Below are 14,884 nucleotides of genomic sequence, written 5' to 3'. Positions count from 1 at the left end.
CCCTACTTTTTATTCTCTTCCCTCCCCCTTTTTCTTTTCTCCCTTTCCAGTATTTTTTCCCCCCCCTCGATCTGAACATGTCTTGGTTGAGTTGGGGGATCACTGCTTTGAGCATTGACAGTCCGTCTCAATACCTGGACATCTGTTGTTAATCGCCAACTATGACCTTGTTTTACGGTGTTATTGTACTTTTATATTTATGTCTGATGTTGATGATGCCTTGGCCTTTGTGGGCCCTTCAGGGGAAGGACCCAAAGATTATATTGTCCCGGTCCGACCCGAAGGGGCCCAGGTGGGCCAGTGGTCTTGCGAGATTTGGAGGGATTGGCTCAACCTTTCGCTCCACTTTGTTTAATGCAACTGCACAGTGGCTGTCTGTAAGTTGCCGACCAGACATGTACACTTAATCTTTATTCTGTATTCTTGGAGCCTAAATTATTGCTGCAATTTTCTGCCTACCACAGGGTTCACCCCCTAAGGGGGATAGATACGTGTATCTGGCTATCCATATGTCTCTTTCCTTCTATGTATGAATCTCAATGTTTTTGTGGATGATACTATCAAAACCTCTATTTACTTATGTCTTGTTCGTTGTTTTTTTTTTGTAAAAAAAAAATTACAATAAAAACGATTGAAACAATTGCTCTTGTTATAGCACTTACATATTGCGTGCGCAACCTAGGTATGCGATTGCCTTTGTGTGCAAGAAAGGGGGGGCTGGGGTGTAATGGTTGTGTGCATTAGGCACATGAAAGATGTAGGCAACATCCATCTTTTTTTTTTTTTTTCTCTTCCCGTTATTCTGGTACAGATTAATCTTAGTTTCATCCGTCCAAAGAATGCTTTTCCAGAACTGGTCTGGCTTTTTTTAGATGTTTTCTTTGCAAAGTCTAATCTGGCTTTTCTATTCTTCAGGCTTATGAATGGTTTGCACCTTGTGGTGAACCTCTGTATTTGCTCTCGTGAAGTGTTCTCTTGATTGTAGACTTTGACAAGGATATGCCCACCTCTCAGAGAGTGTCTTTCACTTGTCTAGATGTTGTGAATGCGTTTTTCTTTACCATAGAGAGGATCCACCACTGTTTTGTCTTCCGTGGATGTCCATGCCTTTTTATGTTGCTGAGCTCACCAGTGCATTCTTCTTTCCTCAGAATGTACCAAACTGTTGATTTGGCCACTTCTAATGTTGCTATCTCTCTGATGGATTTGTTTCATTTTTGAAGCCTTACAATGGCCTGTTTCACTTGCATGGACAGCTCCTTTGAACGCATGATGCAGGTTCACAGCAAAAGATTCCAAATACCACACTTAGAATCAACTCCAAACCTTTTACCTGCTTAATTAAGAAATAAGGAAGGAGTAGCCCATACCTGGCCATGAAACTGCTTTTGATTCAATTGTCCATTTACTTTTGGTCTCTTGAAAAAAGGGGGATGGCTATTCTTAAGAGCTGTAATTCCTAAACCCTTCCTCAAATTTGGATGTACATACCCTCAAATTAAACCTGAGAGTGTGCACTTTCAGCCCATATTCATTCTATAACTATAGCTTGAATGTTTTGGTAAATACCTGAAAAAACTAAAATTGTGCCTATGTCCAAATATATGTGAACCGTACTGTATGTCCAAATTTCTAGGACAACTAACAGTTTTTTAATACAGCCATCACTGTCCAGGCCTCAAAAACTGCATACTTTCTCCAGTTCCACCATCTCTACCCGAGTTGGGTCCTGATATGCCTGCCCTGAAAGAGCCAGACATAGAAGGGAATGAAGACCTGGAGGTGGTACAAGAGGAAGCAACAAAAGATTTCTTGCCCTTGGGCTCTTGACATCAAAACCTTAAGCAATATGCTTGCAAATGTGCTTACTTCTGCTGTATACTTGAATTTCCTTTGTCTTGCCATGCCCCTTTGGGTACAAAGAGACCTGCTAAAAACACATTTCCTAGTTGCAAACCATTAGAATGGACAATTTATGACAATTGGGTAAATCCAGAAAAGACTTTTTAAACCTCCAAAAATCGTAACCAAATTTTTTGTCACTAAAAAATGGTCTGTTCTGGTGGTAGATTCTGCTGCCTCCTTTATCTTAATCAGACGGTACAGGATATAGGCCGAGTACTCATTGACCCTGGGTCATAGGCTCTTACCTTCAGGTCTCAAAAACTCAGAAGGACTGCTCTCCCTACTATCTCTCTGCAAATGTCCACAAGAGAGATTAGATGCTCCAGGCTCTCTCTTCACCTGGAATACTTGGAGTCTGGTCCTGCAGACATCCCAAGTAAAGGTTTTCCCTCCAGAGGAGAAATTTCTCTCTGAGCTCATGTTCCAGAATTAAGGTCAGACATCCCAGAATGAGATTCTCCTTGAGAGTTCTACGCCACATTGTATCTTCCTTTTTTGAGGCTGTACTAAATGCCCAATTTCATTTGAGACCTCTCCACACAACATCTTGTAGAACTGGAAATAGCATGCTCCTTCTCTCAGCCTACCTATGCTCCTGTCGAGCAAGGAATTCCTTAACTTGGTGGATCTTCAGCTGTGCTTTAACAATAGGGAAGTCTTTATCTTCAGGCTGGGAAGGAGTGCTCCAGTCCCTCATAATCCAGGGCACATGGTCACCAGTGGAAGCTAAACTACCCCCTTCTACAAGTAGTATACCCAATCAAGGAGCAGTCAGGCAATGCCATGTAGGCTGTGGCCTACATCAACCATCAAAGGGGCAACAGAAGTCATGCATTCTTGAAGAAAGCAAGCCAGATATATCATGGACAGAGACTCACTGCCTAGCGATCTTTGTTCCACATTCCAGAAATGGACATCTAGAAGGCAGATTACCTCAGCCTCCACTGCCTGGATCAAGGGAAATTGGCTCTTCACCCATGCATCTTCAACCTTAATTGTCCTCCTAAGTGGCCTTTTTGGTTCCTGTCACATCTGTCAGATGAACCTCTGAGTTTGCAGCTCTTTCTTGTAAGGAGCCATTCTTCTCAATGACAAGGTAGTCTTATTCTCACAACCATCCACTTCAATGTAGAAATAGTCCTGCCCTGCTGCAAAGCATCCAAAGGAAATTCTCCCCATTGCATGCACATAGGGATATAGAGAGTTGCCCTCAAAGCAACAGCTTCAATTAGACAGATTCCCTGTCACGAGGGGATGCTTTCAAGTCCACCATTGCTCAATAGGTAGGACATCTGACTGCAAGAGTTTACACTTTCAAGGATAAATCTCCTCTTGTGCTTTTATGTGCTCCCTCCACCAGGTCAGTGGGAGTTTCCTGGGCATCCCAACACCAGGGCTCCATAGCCCAGATTTGTAATGGTGCCACCTTGTCCTCTGTTCATAACTTTCAAAGTTTCAGCAGATGGACATCCAGTCTCCTGCAGATGCTGCTTTTGGCCTCAAGGTTTTTGCAGTGGCACTCTAAAGTTTGGTTCGTTGGCACAGTTTTGTTTGCTTCATTGTTGCCCACCCTTCTCATTCACTGGTTGGGGGATGTCCTAGGGTCCATGAATACTTGTGTCCTGTAGTATACAATTACAGGTAAGTCAAAATTTCCTTTTATCTTAAATTCAATATACAATTCAGTATACAAAACTGACGAGTCAGGAGTGGGATAAGGTTATAGGGGAACGGATGGGGGGGGGGGTGTTCTCGAAAGCTTGCCAGTGTGCAATTACATGACAATATGAGCCTACAACCCAGGATTTATGAATACTCAGCCTGTGTCCTGTACTTCAAGATATGGAATTTACATGCAAGTCAAAATTTTTTTTTTTTTTTGTAACTTTCGCAGACCCAGCTCTGAAACCAGCCATTGCTACAATTTCGGTCTTCTACACTCCAGCTAACTGGACTAGGACAATGAAAAACCTACATCATCCTGTTTTCCAAGCCTGTACTTTAATTGAACAATTACAGAAATTTACTTCTGGCTTGCTTTTTTGTGTCGACTCTTCTGAACAAGTTATGGTACAAATCTCTAGAATGGCTCTGATTTACGTTCACATGCGCAGAATCTTATGGCTTAAAGTTCTTCCACAAATGAAAATTTGCAAATATATTTCCTCAAAATGTAGAACACCTCAGTACTCTACCCAGGCTTCCACTTCACAAGCCCAAATTCAGCCTTTCCTTTCTGTTTAAGACTTGACCTACAAGGCCAACCAAATCTTGTCTAAAGCCCACTTCCCAGTGAAGGGGTTCCTCACTCCCATGAGATGGGGTGTTTCTGGTTCACAGAAGCCCCAGACCCGTGATTTCAAAAGAGTACAAAACTGTTTTTAAAAAAATTACCCCCCCCCCCCCCGCTTTCTTCTCTCAAACAGGACAGTCAGATTTGCAGAATGGCCCTGCACTATCCAGGGAATTAGTTGTTCAAGTACCTTCTAGAGGACAGGTTCGAAGGCTTTTTCTAAAACACCAGGCATAGCCTAGGATGATCAAGACATTGGTGTCTTGATACCTGAAACCTTTTTTGAGGCATGAAGTAATTTTTCTACGGGTGGCAAAGTGTGCATTACTACTTTGAGGTTGAAGTTGAAAAATCTCACTTGTTTGAAGGAATTTTGGATGACTCTGTCCTCAGAAGGCTTGGCTCTTAACCTGCAAAATGGAGAACTCTCTCGTTTGAAATCTCAGGCTGATGGTCTGCATGAATCTCCTTGGCCGCTGACTGTTAGACTCTTGGTGGTTACTCAATCTCAAGTTTTCTGTTCCTGTAGTTGGAGGGCAAGGAATGAGCTAATAATTGAGGAGCTTGGATCATTTTTAGCTCAAGTCTTTGATGAACTTTGTAAAGAATGAAAAGGGTAGGAAGGAAACTTGATGCTGCTGCTTGTACTTGAAACCAGCTGTCTCCCATTTGTCCTGAATATTGTATGGTAATTTTGCTACAAATGGGTGAACACTGTACGCAGTGTCTAACTTATACTGAGTAGATATAGGTCTTCCTTGGTGACCTCGAGCTGAAGAAGAAGATAGCTCATTTCCAGGAACTTCTGATTTTCTTTGATGGACAGTTTTAAAAGTGCAGCCTCTTGAACAAGGCAAGCTCAATAACTTCAGCTCCCATTAATTTGCTCTAGTCTCTGCCATTCAAGATTAAGGCCTTTTTCTGGTTCATGGATACAAACAGTTTTAGGTCTTTTAATGCAGTTTGACAACTGAGGACATAACCATCTAAAAAATCTAATTCTTGCATATGTGAGATGCTGAGGTCTTGGACTACTGCCTTAAAGGTGGATTTCTGGCTTCTACATGTGAAACTCGAAAAATTAGAATGTTTTGCAAAAGTTAATTTATTTCAGTAATGCAACTTAAAAGGTGAAACTAATATATGAGATAGACTCATTACATGCAAAGCAAGATAGTTCAAGCCGTGATTTGTCATAATTGTGATGATTATGGCTTACAGCTCATGAAAACCCCAAATCCACAATCTCAGAAAATTAGAATATTGTGAAAAGATGTAATATTATAGGCTCAAAGTGTCCCTCTCTAATCAGCTAATTAAGCCATAACACCTGCAAAGGGTTCCTGAGCCTTTTAAATGGTCTCTCAGTCTGGTTCAGTAGGAATCACAATCATGGGAAAGACTGCTGACCTGACAGTTGTGCAGAAAACCATCATTGACACCCTCCATAAGGAGGGAAAAGCCTCAAAAGGTAATTGCAAAAGAAGTTGGATGTTCCCAACGTGCTGTATCAAAGCACATTAATAGAAAGTTATGTGGAAGGGAAAAGTGTGGAAGAAAAAGGTGCACAAGCAGCAGGGATGACCGCAGCCTGGAGAGGATTGTCAGGAAAAGGCCATTCAAAAGTGTTGTGGACTTTCACAAGGAGTGGACTGAGGCTGGAGTCAGTGCATCAAGAGCCACCACACACAGCTGGATCCTGGACATGGGCTTCAAATGTCGTATTTCTCTTGTCAAGCCGCTCCTGAACAACAAACAACGTTAGAAGCGTCTTACCTGGGCTAAGGAAAAACAGACCTGGTCTTTTGCTCAGTGGTTCAAAGTCCTCTTTTCTGATGAGAGCAACTTTTGCATCTCATTTGGAAACCAAGGACCCAGAGTATGGAGGAAGGATGGAGAGGCACACAGTGTTTTCACAGTCTGTGTTGATTTGGGGAGCCTTGTCATCTGCTGGTGTTGGTCTACTGTGCTTCATTAAGTCCAGGGTCAACGCAGCCATCTACCAGGCGATTTTGGAGCACTTCATGCTTCCTTCCGCAGACAAGCTTTATGGGGATGCTGACTTCATTTTCCAGCAGGATTTGGCACCTGCCCACACTGCCAAAAGCACCAAAACCTGGTTCAATGACCGTGGGATTACTGTGCTTGATTGGCCAGCAAACTCCCCTGACCTGAACCCCATAGAGAATCTATGGGGCATTGCCAAGAGAAAGATGAGACATGAGACCGAACAATGCAGAAGAGCTGAAGGCCGCTATTGAAGCATCCTGGTCTTCCATAACACCTCAGCAGTGCCACAGGCTAATAGCTTCCATGCCAAGCTGCATTGAGGCAGTAATTGCTGCAAAAGGGGCCCAAACCAAGTACTGAGTACATATGCATGCTTATACTTTTCAGAGGTCTGATATTGTTCTATGTACAATCCTTGTTTTATTGATTGCAAGTAATCTAATATTCTGAGATTGTGGATTTGGGGTTTTCATGAGCTGTAAGCCATAATTATCACAATTATGACAAATCACGGCTTGAACTATCTTGCTTTGCATGTAATGAGTCTCTCATATATTAGTTTCACCTTTTAAGTTGCATTATTGAAATAAATGAACTTTTGCACGATTTTCTAATTTTTCGAGTTTCACCTATATAGTTGTCCAGGCGATCATCATGGCCGGTGTTAATTAGCTCTCTGCAGGTCATGTACTTAGCAAGGTCTGAGTATCAGTTATTTGAGGCATTGTCATGACAGGTGCTTCTTCACCATATATAGAAGTGGTGGTATGCAATACATGGTGTTTAGCTGGTGGCGGAAAGTATGAAGTACAGACAGGTTCAGTAGAGGTGAAGGTTTGGGATCTGGAAGTCTCGTGGTGTGGGTCCAGAGAATAAGGTGACCAGTCTCAGGAGGTTTTGAGTTGATTTGTTGAGTTGGATTCAGGCTGTCTGTAATGTTACATTAATCCTGCTGCCTAGGATGTTAGTAACTTTGGATATAGGGAAATGTTCAGTGTTCCAAGTTTACCTGTATGGGTGATTGCTATAGTTTTTTCTGCTGCTGAATGTACTGAGGGTTGGTGTACAGGGTTTAAAGCATGCAGTGCATTGTTTTGTCACTGTTCTGGCTTAGATTGCATTGCAAGGTTTGTCTTGGCAGTAGTCAAGATGGGATGATGGGCGACGACTTCCTTTGCTTGTTCCAAAACTCTGAGCTTGGCCATAGCTACTGCTTCTTTTCTGTTTCTGCTTCAACTTCTGCTTGATTCCTTACAGCTTGTGCTTGGGCCTCTATAGTAGGTGCCAGTATCACGTATCTGGTGACGACTGGAATGTTGGGGCGGCCTCTCTTGCACCTCCCGCCCAACACTCTTGAAGGTGGAGACAGAGGGTTAGGGCTCAGAATGTCACAAGTGCCAGAGTGGCTGGCTGGTGAAGTCCACTCTCTAGGTGGGTGAAGCTGGGGTCACAGTCTTCAGCAAAGGATACTGAAGCAGCTTGGCATCAGAACAGGAGATGGTAGTAGAGCCGGAATACAGGCAGCGCCTAGCGGCAGCCAGGCATTATGGTGCAACCCGGCAGTGCAGTACAGAACCAGTAGGCGAAAACAAGTCCAGTAAACAGGCTGAGGTCAGAGAGATCAGATGAGCAAGGTTAATGCAAGAGCAAAGGCGAAGTCCAGGAGAAAGCCGAGTCCTACACAGGCAAGCTGGTTCAATGCATCAGGTTCTGAAGAATCCAGGTACAAGCTGTAGACCAGCAACTACTTATGGTAACAGACCAATTTAAATAGGTCACTGGGCTCCAAGTGGGCATGCTATTTGGTATGCGCACGTAAGTGTGTACTTGTGCCAGTGGGTACACAAATGTGAGCATGATAAACTGGAATAGTACACCTACTGCCTCTTTGCCTAGAAGTATGAACATGTGATTAATGCACACACACAAGTGTGAGCATAAGCCTGCACTGGTTTTCCGGTGCTAGGAATCTGGTTTACTTTACAGCCAGTGCTTGAACTTGTGCTTAAGTAGCTTGAGCTTGACCAGCTTCTGCTTGCGTTGCTTGTTTTTGGAACCCCTGCTTATATTTGGAACCACCTGTCACCCATATGTTCTGAATATTGTGTAGTCATCTTACTACAATCGGCTTAACACTGTGCACAGCATTTAAGTAGCTAAGACCTGGTAGATGTGGGTCTTTCTTGGTGATTTCAAGCTCAAGAAGATCACTTCTTGCAACTTCTGATTGTCTTCGTTGGAGGATCAGGAAAGCTCTGCAGCCTCCTGAACAAGGCAGGGTCGGTAACTTAAATTAATAGTCTTAAATGCTCTATCACAGTTCTGACGACTAAGGACGTAAGCATTTGATTAACAAAAAAATCTTGCAAACATGGAATGCTAGGGTCCCAGACTACTGCCTTAGTTTTCAGACAATCTCATGGCTTTCAGAAGCTCTTTTTTAGCCTTGTAAGTGCACTGTTTAGTTCCACAAAAACTAATACAGTTCTGCTAAAGTGCTCCTCAGGTCCTATTATTGCATCAGGTGCTGGCTCTCACAGCTTGTCATACTCAGCATATGTTTCAAAAATTCATGGCAGAGCTACATACTCTTAATATCACACCATAGTACTTTATTTAATGTCGCTGGCCTCTAAAATACAGTTTGTGCTTTAGGCCATACCCCCCCCCCCTTTGGAGCATTGAAAACCAGAGTTAGGCTTACTGGTAACTCCTTTTCTACGAGTCTTCCAAGACAGCCCCTTGAGATGTAGAGCTCCTCCCTCCGGGACAGGAAACATGTAAACCCAGTGCTTTAAAGGAAGACCTCCAGGCCTCCCTCCTCAGTTTTATTCAAGAACCACAGGAAGACACAACCACTTAAGTAAAAAAAATATACATTACCGTACATTCTTAGGGTGGGAAATCCCGGCTGTCCTGGAAGAATTGTAGAAAAGGAGTTACCGGTAAGCCTAACTCTGGTTTTCTCTAAATGTCTTCCAGCACAGCCTCTTGAGACGATAATCAAGAATTTACCCACTAGGGCGGGGCTACTGCCTGGAGGAATTTGCACCCAAATACCTGATCCTTGCTTGAAAGGAGATCCAGGCAATAATGCTTCACAAAGGTAGAAAAGCTGGACCAAGTGGCTGCCTTACATATCTGTTCTGGCGAGGCAACGGCTCTTTATGCCCAGGACGCTGACAAGGGTCTGGTTGAGTGTGTATTAACAAATGGGGGAGGAATTTCTAATAAACTATACGATTCCGTGATGGCCATCCTAATCCACCTAGCTATGGTGGGACTTAGGCACTTTGGAACCCTTCCGTGCCCCTGCAAAAAGAACAAAAAGAGAATCCGAATTCCTGAATTCTCTGGATCTACTAAGATAGACAAAAGGCTCCTTCTAGCATCCAATAAACGTAATCGGTCTTCCTCCCTGCTTACGGGAGTAGAACAGAAGGTCAGCAAGACTATATCCTGAGACCTATGAAAGGAGGAGAAAACCTTGTGGAGAAATCCTGGATCTGTTTTGAGCACAATCCTGTACTCAAAAACAGCCAAAAAGGGCTCCCTAATGGAAAGCGCCTGCAGTTCACTCACCCTACGGGCTGACATGATTGCTATCAAAAAAACAGTTTTTAGAGTCAAAAACTTAATTGCAGATTTCTCCAGATGTTCAAAGGACAAAGGCTTTTAGGACCAAAGACTGATTCCAAATTGGACAAGATCTGACCACTGCTGGCCTGGATTTGGAAAGGGCCCTGAAAAATATTTGTTATAAAGGGATCCTGCTGGAGGGAGATCTAAAGGAAAACGTTAAGGGCCAAGGCCTGCACTTGTAAGGTGGTGACTAAAAGCCCCTGATCTGCCCCCTCCTGAAAGAAATCCAAAACTGCCAGAATATCCGGAGGGCCCCGCCCCTTACTTAGCAACCAGGAGTTGAAGCTTTTCCAGACCTTCGCATAGATAGCTCTGGTTACTGGTTTATGGCAGCTCACTAAAGTTTTATAACGCTGTCAGAAACCCCTGTGCTTTCAGGAGTTGTTCTTCAGAAACCACGCTGCCAACCTCAAGGTTCTGACTTGAGGGTGCAGCATGGGACCCTGAGAGATCAGATCTTCCCTCTCTGGAAGGGGGGAGCGGGTGACCCGAGCCCAAGCTCCACAGCAGAGAAAACCAAGGCTTCTTTGGCCAGAATGGTGCTATCAGAATGAGATTTGTTTTTTCTAACAGAAGTTTCTGCAGGACTGCTGGGATCAGCCTCACAGGAAGAAACTCGTAACAGATATTGAACCTCTACGTGCTCGCCAAGGTATCCACCCCCAAAGCCTGCTCCCGCAGATTTAGGGAAAAGAATCGGCTGACTTTCCTGTTTTCCCGGGAAGCAAAGAGATTGGCCTTTTGGCCCCACCTGGGAATGATGGTCGAGAACACTTCGTGGTTGAGGGACCATGCGTCGTGACTGACTGGACGCCAACTTAGGAAGTGTGCTAGGGAGTTTTGTGTTCCTTTCAGATGAATGGCAGATATCGAAAGCAAATTTTGCTCGGACCAGGATAGAATGCTGCCTGTTATTATTTGAAGAGGAGGGCCCTTGCTTGTTAATATACGCCACTGTAGCCATATTGTCCGACTGGATCTGTAGGTGACGGTCTAATAGATCTGCTTTGAAGGCATCCAATGCTTGTTTGACTGCTAGAAGCTCTCTCTGATTTGAAGATCTCTGAGCCGCCTCCCTGTACTACAGCCCTTGGCCCACTGTGTCGCCTAGATGGGCGCCCCAACCAAAACCGCTGGCATTGGCCATAATAAGTGGAGGAGAGTTCCAATCCAGACCCCTGGCCAGATTGACTTCTTTCCGCCACCACCAGAGGGACCCCTTGACCCTGGACGAGAGCTGGACTGATAGATCTAAAGTAGACCTTTTCCCATTCCAAACTTTCAGAAGAAAAGCCGGCAGAGGTCGCTGGTGGAATCTTGCCTACAGGACCGCCAGGAAACATGAAGTCATGAGACCCACTGCCCTCAAAATCTTCCTTATTGCCACGGATAGATTGCACTGCAATTTTGCCAGCGTTTAACCTATCCTGAGAAATTTTTCCCGAGGAAGGCTTTCCTCTCCACTGAGGAAATCTCGTACCCTAGATAGGTAACTTTTTGGTAGGGAGTTAAGGATGACGTGTCCCTGATTATGAGCCAGCCTAGGGTCAGAAAGGAAATCCTGAGCCACCTGCAGATCTTTTGCCAACTGTTGGTGAGATCTGGCCACGCAGAGGAGATCGTCCAGATCGGGAACAATGGTAATAGACCTCATTCTTAGGGGAGCTAAAGCCTCCGCAAGCACCTTTTGTAAAAATTCTTGTTGCGGAAGCCAGACCAAAAGGTAGAGCCCGACACTGCCAGTGGAGGATCTCCTGAACCCATCCTTACTGCTATTGTCAGGTATTTCTGACTCGCCTGACGAATGGGAATGTGGAAATATGCATTCGTTCGAGCCAGCGTGGCCATAAAACAACCTGGGTAAAGGATGTTTTTTACAGAGAAGATCGATTCCATCCTGAAGTGCACTAAGGTGACTGATTTAAAGGGCGCAGGTTTAGGACCAGGCAAAACTTGCTAGCAGGCTTCCCCACTACAAAAACATGGGAATAACAACATTCCTTCCCTTGCTTGCTCCGGGGAACTTGAATTAGGTCAAAAATAAAAGAAAGTTCCCAGCTCAACTTCCCTGCCGGCTTACTAACAACCAAATTACCTGTCTAACAGTATACGTTAAAAACAGGGGTTTTGCATATACATATGTAAGCCACAGAGCCACGTCACAGCACCCCGATATAATCTGTGATCCTAACTCTACAAATTTTGAGAGCCCTCGTAGAGGCACATGCATTTAATGGATAGACCAAGGGCAGGTGAACCTGAAGGAGCCCACCCCTCCTTAAAGGTACAGGAGCGCACTGGATACCCAGCATGTAGCACAATGGCAGCCAGGGTGTGCAGTGCACCCACTCGCCAACAATTCAACAGTACAAAAAATGGCCACTGCCCCAGTCTATAACTGGCTTTTACAGCAAGGAACACATGAACGGGCAATGCATGTCAAAAAGAAAAGAAAGTTCACAGCTTAATTTGCCAGCCGGCTTACTAACAACCAAATTAACCTACCAGTATACGTTAAAAACTGGTTTAGTAAGCACACATTTGCAAATACATACATAAGCCACAAAGCCGTGTCACGGCGGACACACTGGATCACTGATCAGCGGAAAGAGCCAATGACTTTGGCGCTATCATGTGATCAGCTGTGTGCAATCACAGCTGATCGCAAGTAAATAAGGAAATGCCAGTTATCGGCATTTCTCTCTTCACGAGCTGTCATGTGGGTAGCTCGGGAGGAGAGGAGAGCCGGTAATCGGCATTCCTCAGAGGGGACATCTACACTGATCATCAGGGCACTCATGATCAGTGCCTTGATGATCAGTGTAGCCCCATCAGTGTCACCTGTCAGTGCACATCAATGCCACATATCAGTGCCCATCTGAGCTGCCTTTCAGTGCCGCTATCAGTGCCATATGAGTACTGTCTTTCAGTGATGTCTGTGAATGCCCACCAGTGCCCTCCTCATCAGTGCCCATCACTGCAGCCTCATTAGCACACATCAGTGAAGGAGAAAAATTACTCATTTACAAAATTTTATAACATAAACTAACAAACTTTTTTTTTTTTCAAAATTTTCAGTTTTTGGTTTATCGAAAAATAAAAATACAGTGGTGATTAAATACCACCAAAAGAAAGCTCTATCTGTCTCAAAAAAAATGATAAAAAGTTCATATGGGTATAGTGTTCCATGACTGCGCAGTTGTCATTCAAAGTGCGACAGTGCTGAAAGCTGAAAATTGGCCTGGGCAGGAAAGGGGTGAAAGTGCCCAGTAGGTAAGTGGTTAATAAATTTTTTTGCAGAGTCCTACCATTTGTTATTCTGATGGAGTAGCTGTTTGTCTGTGTCCATATTCAGAGTGAATCTGTATGGGAGTGATTTAGGGTTCATGTACACGGGGCGTTTGGAAAACTCTTCTGAACAATGGAAACTGACTGCTGGAAAACGTAGGTTAAAAAACATCAGTTTAGCCGCGTTTATGCACATTTGCGTTTAGAAGCGTTTTTAAAAGATAACCTCAGGAAACCCTCCCAAATGCCCAGAATGCACTGAAAAATAGTAAATTCACTAAAAAAGGCTGCTAAAATACCGCATGAGTTTTTATCAAGTCGTGCTATTTTAGTAGTGAAAAGCATGCCTTAATGTTTCAGCTGTCAGCGGGATTCCCACTGACAGCTGAATGTAAAAGAAAGAATTGCCGGTAATTAAAAAATAATAAAACGGCAAAATTAAAAAAACAATGGCGTGGGGTGCCCCCCAAAATCCATACCAGACTCTTACCCGAGCATGCAGCCCAGCAGGTCAAGAAAGGGGTGAGCGAGTGCCCTCCCCCCCCCGAACCATACCAGGCCACATGCCCTCAACACCATGTTGATGGGGACAAGGGCTTCTTCCCCACAACCCTGGGCTGTGATTGTGGGGGTCTGCGGGCAGAATCTGGAAGCCCCCTTTAGCAAGGGAGCCCCCAGATCCCGGGCCCCCCCCCCCAGTGAATGAGTATGGGGTACATGGTACCGCTACCCATTAACAAAAAAAAAGTTGTGTGAAAAAAGACATTCTTTGACAAATCCTTTAATAAAAGAATGTCCCTCAAAGTAGATCCAACGTCAATCACGATGTCTGCCGCCGCTCCGAGGAAAAGAAAAAATGATTCGCTACCTACGCTGGTCCCCGGCCGTCTGCTCAGAAGCTGGTTTGACAGTTCTTAAATCGTGATTGACGTTGATCTACTTCGAGAGACATTCTTTTATTGTCAAAGAATGACTCCTGTCTTTTTTTCACACTACAGCTTTTTTTTTGTGAATGGGTAGCGTTACCATGTACCCTATACTCATTCACGTGGGGGGAGCCCGGGATCTGGGGGCCCCCTTGCTAAAGGGGGCTTCCAGATTCTGCCCGCAGACCCCCACAGTTTTTTACATTTTGGCGTGGGACTTCCCCTCAAAATCCATACCAGACCCGAAGGGCTTAGTATGGATGAGAGGGGGGGACCCCACAACATTTTTTTATTTTTTTAATTGCCAGCAATTCTTTCGTTTATATTTAGCTGCCAGTGGGAACCCCGCTTACAGCTGAAACATGATGCATGCTTTTCACTACTAAAATTCTGCATGACTTGATAAAATCATACAGTATTTTAGTAGCCTTTTTTTAGTGGATTTAAATTTGTTTTTTGTTTGTTTTTTTTTAAATGCTGTGCGGTATCCTACCGCATACTAGAATGCTGTAGGATACTGCTTAGTGAATTGTGCCCTGGATATGGACCAGTCAAAAAACGCTTCTAAAAGTAAATGCTTATAAACACGGTTAGCCGCATTTACACACATTTACAAGTGTTTGAAACGCTGATAAAATCTAATCCTGAACTCAAGTTTGGTGCGTTCAAAAAAATGATTGTAAACGCAACTGCCTGTAAACGACGATGTGTACATGGACACATAGGAAAACATTAGGGAGAGTTCAAGGGCTGCTGAAAAAAACGCTGAACAGCTCCTGAACGTCAGTTTATCAGCTGCAGTGTACATGAGCCCTAAATA

Source organism: Staurois parvus, unplaced genomic scaffold, assembly GCF_062004578.1.
Source record: "Staurois parvus isolate SC_StPar_1 unplaced genomic scaffold, SC_StPar_1.0 ptg000321l, whole genome shotgun sequence".
Classification (NCBI taxonomy): domain Eukaryota; kingdom Metazoa; phylum Chordata; class Amphibia; order Anura; family Ranidae; genus Staurois; species Staurois parvus.
This window is presented reverse-complemented; position numbering follows the sequence as displayed.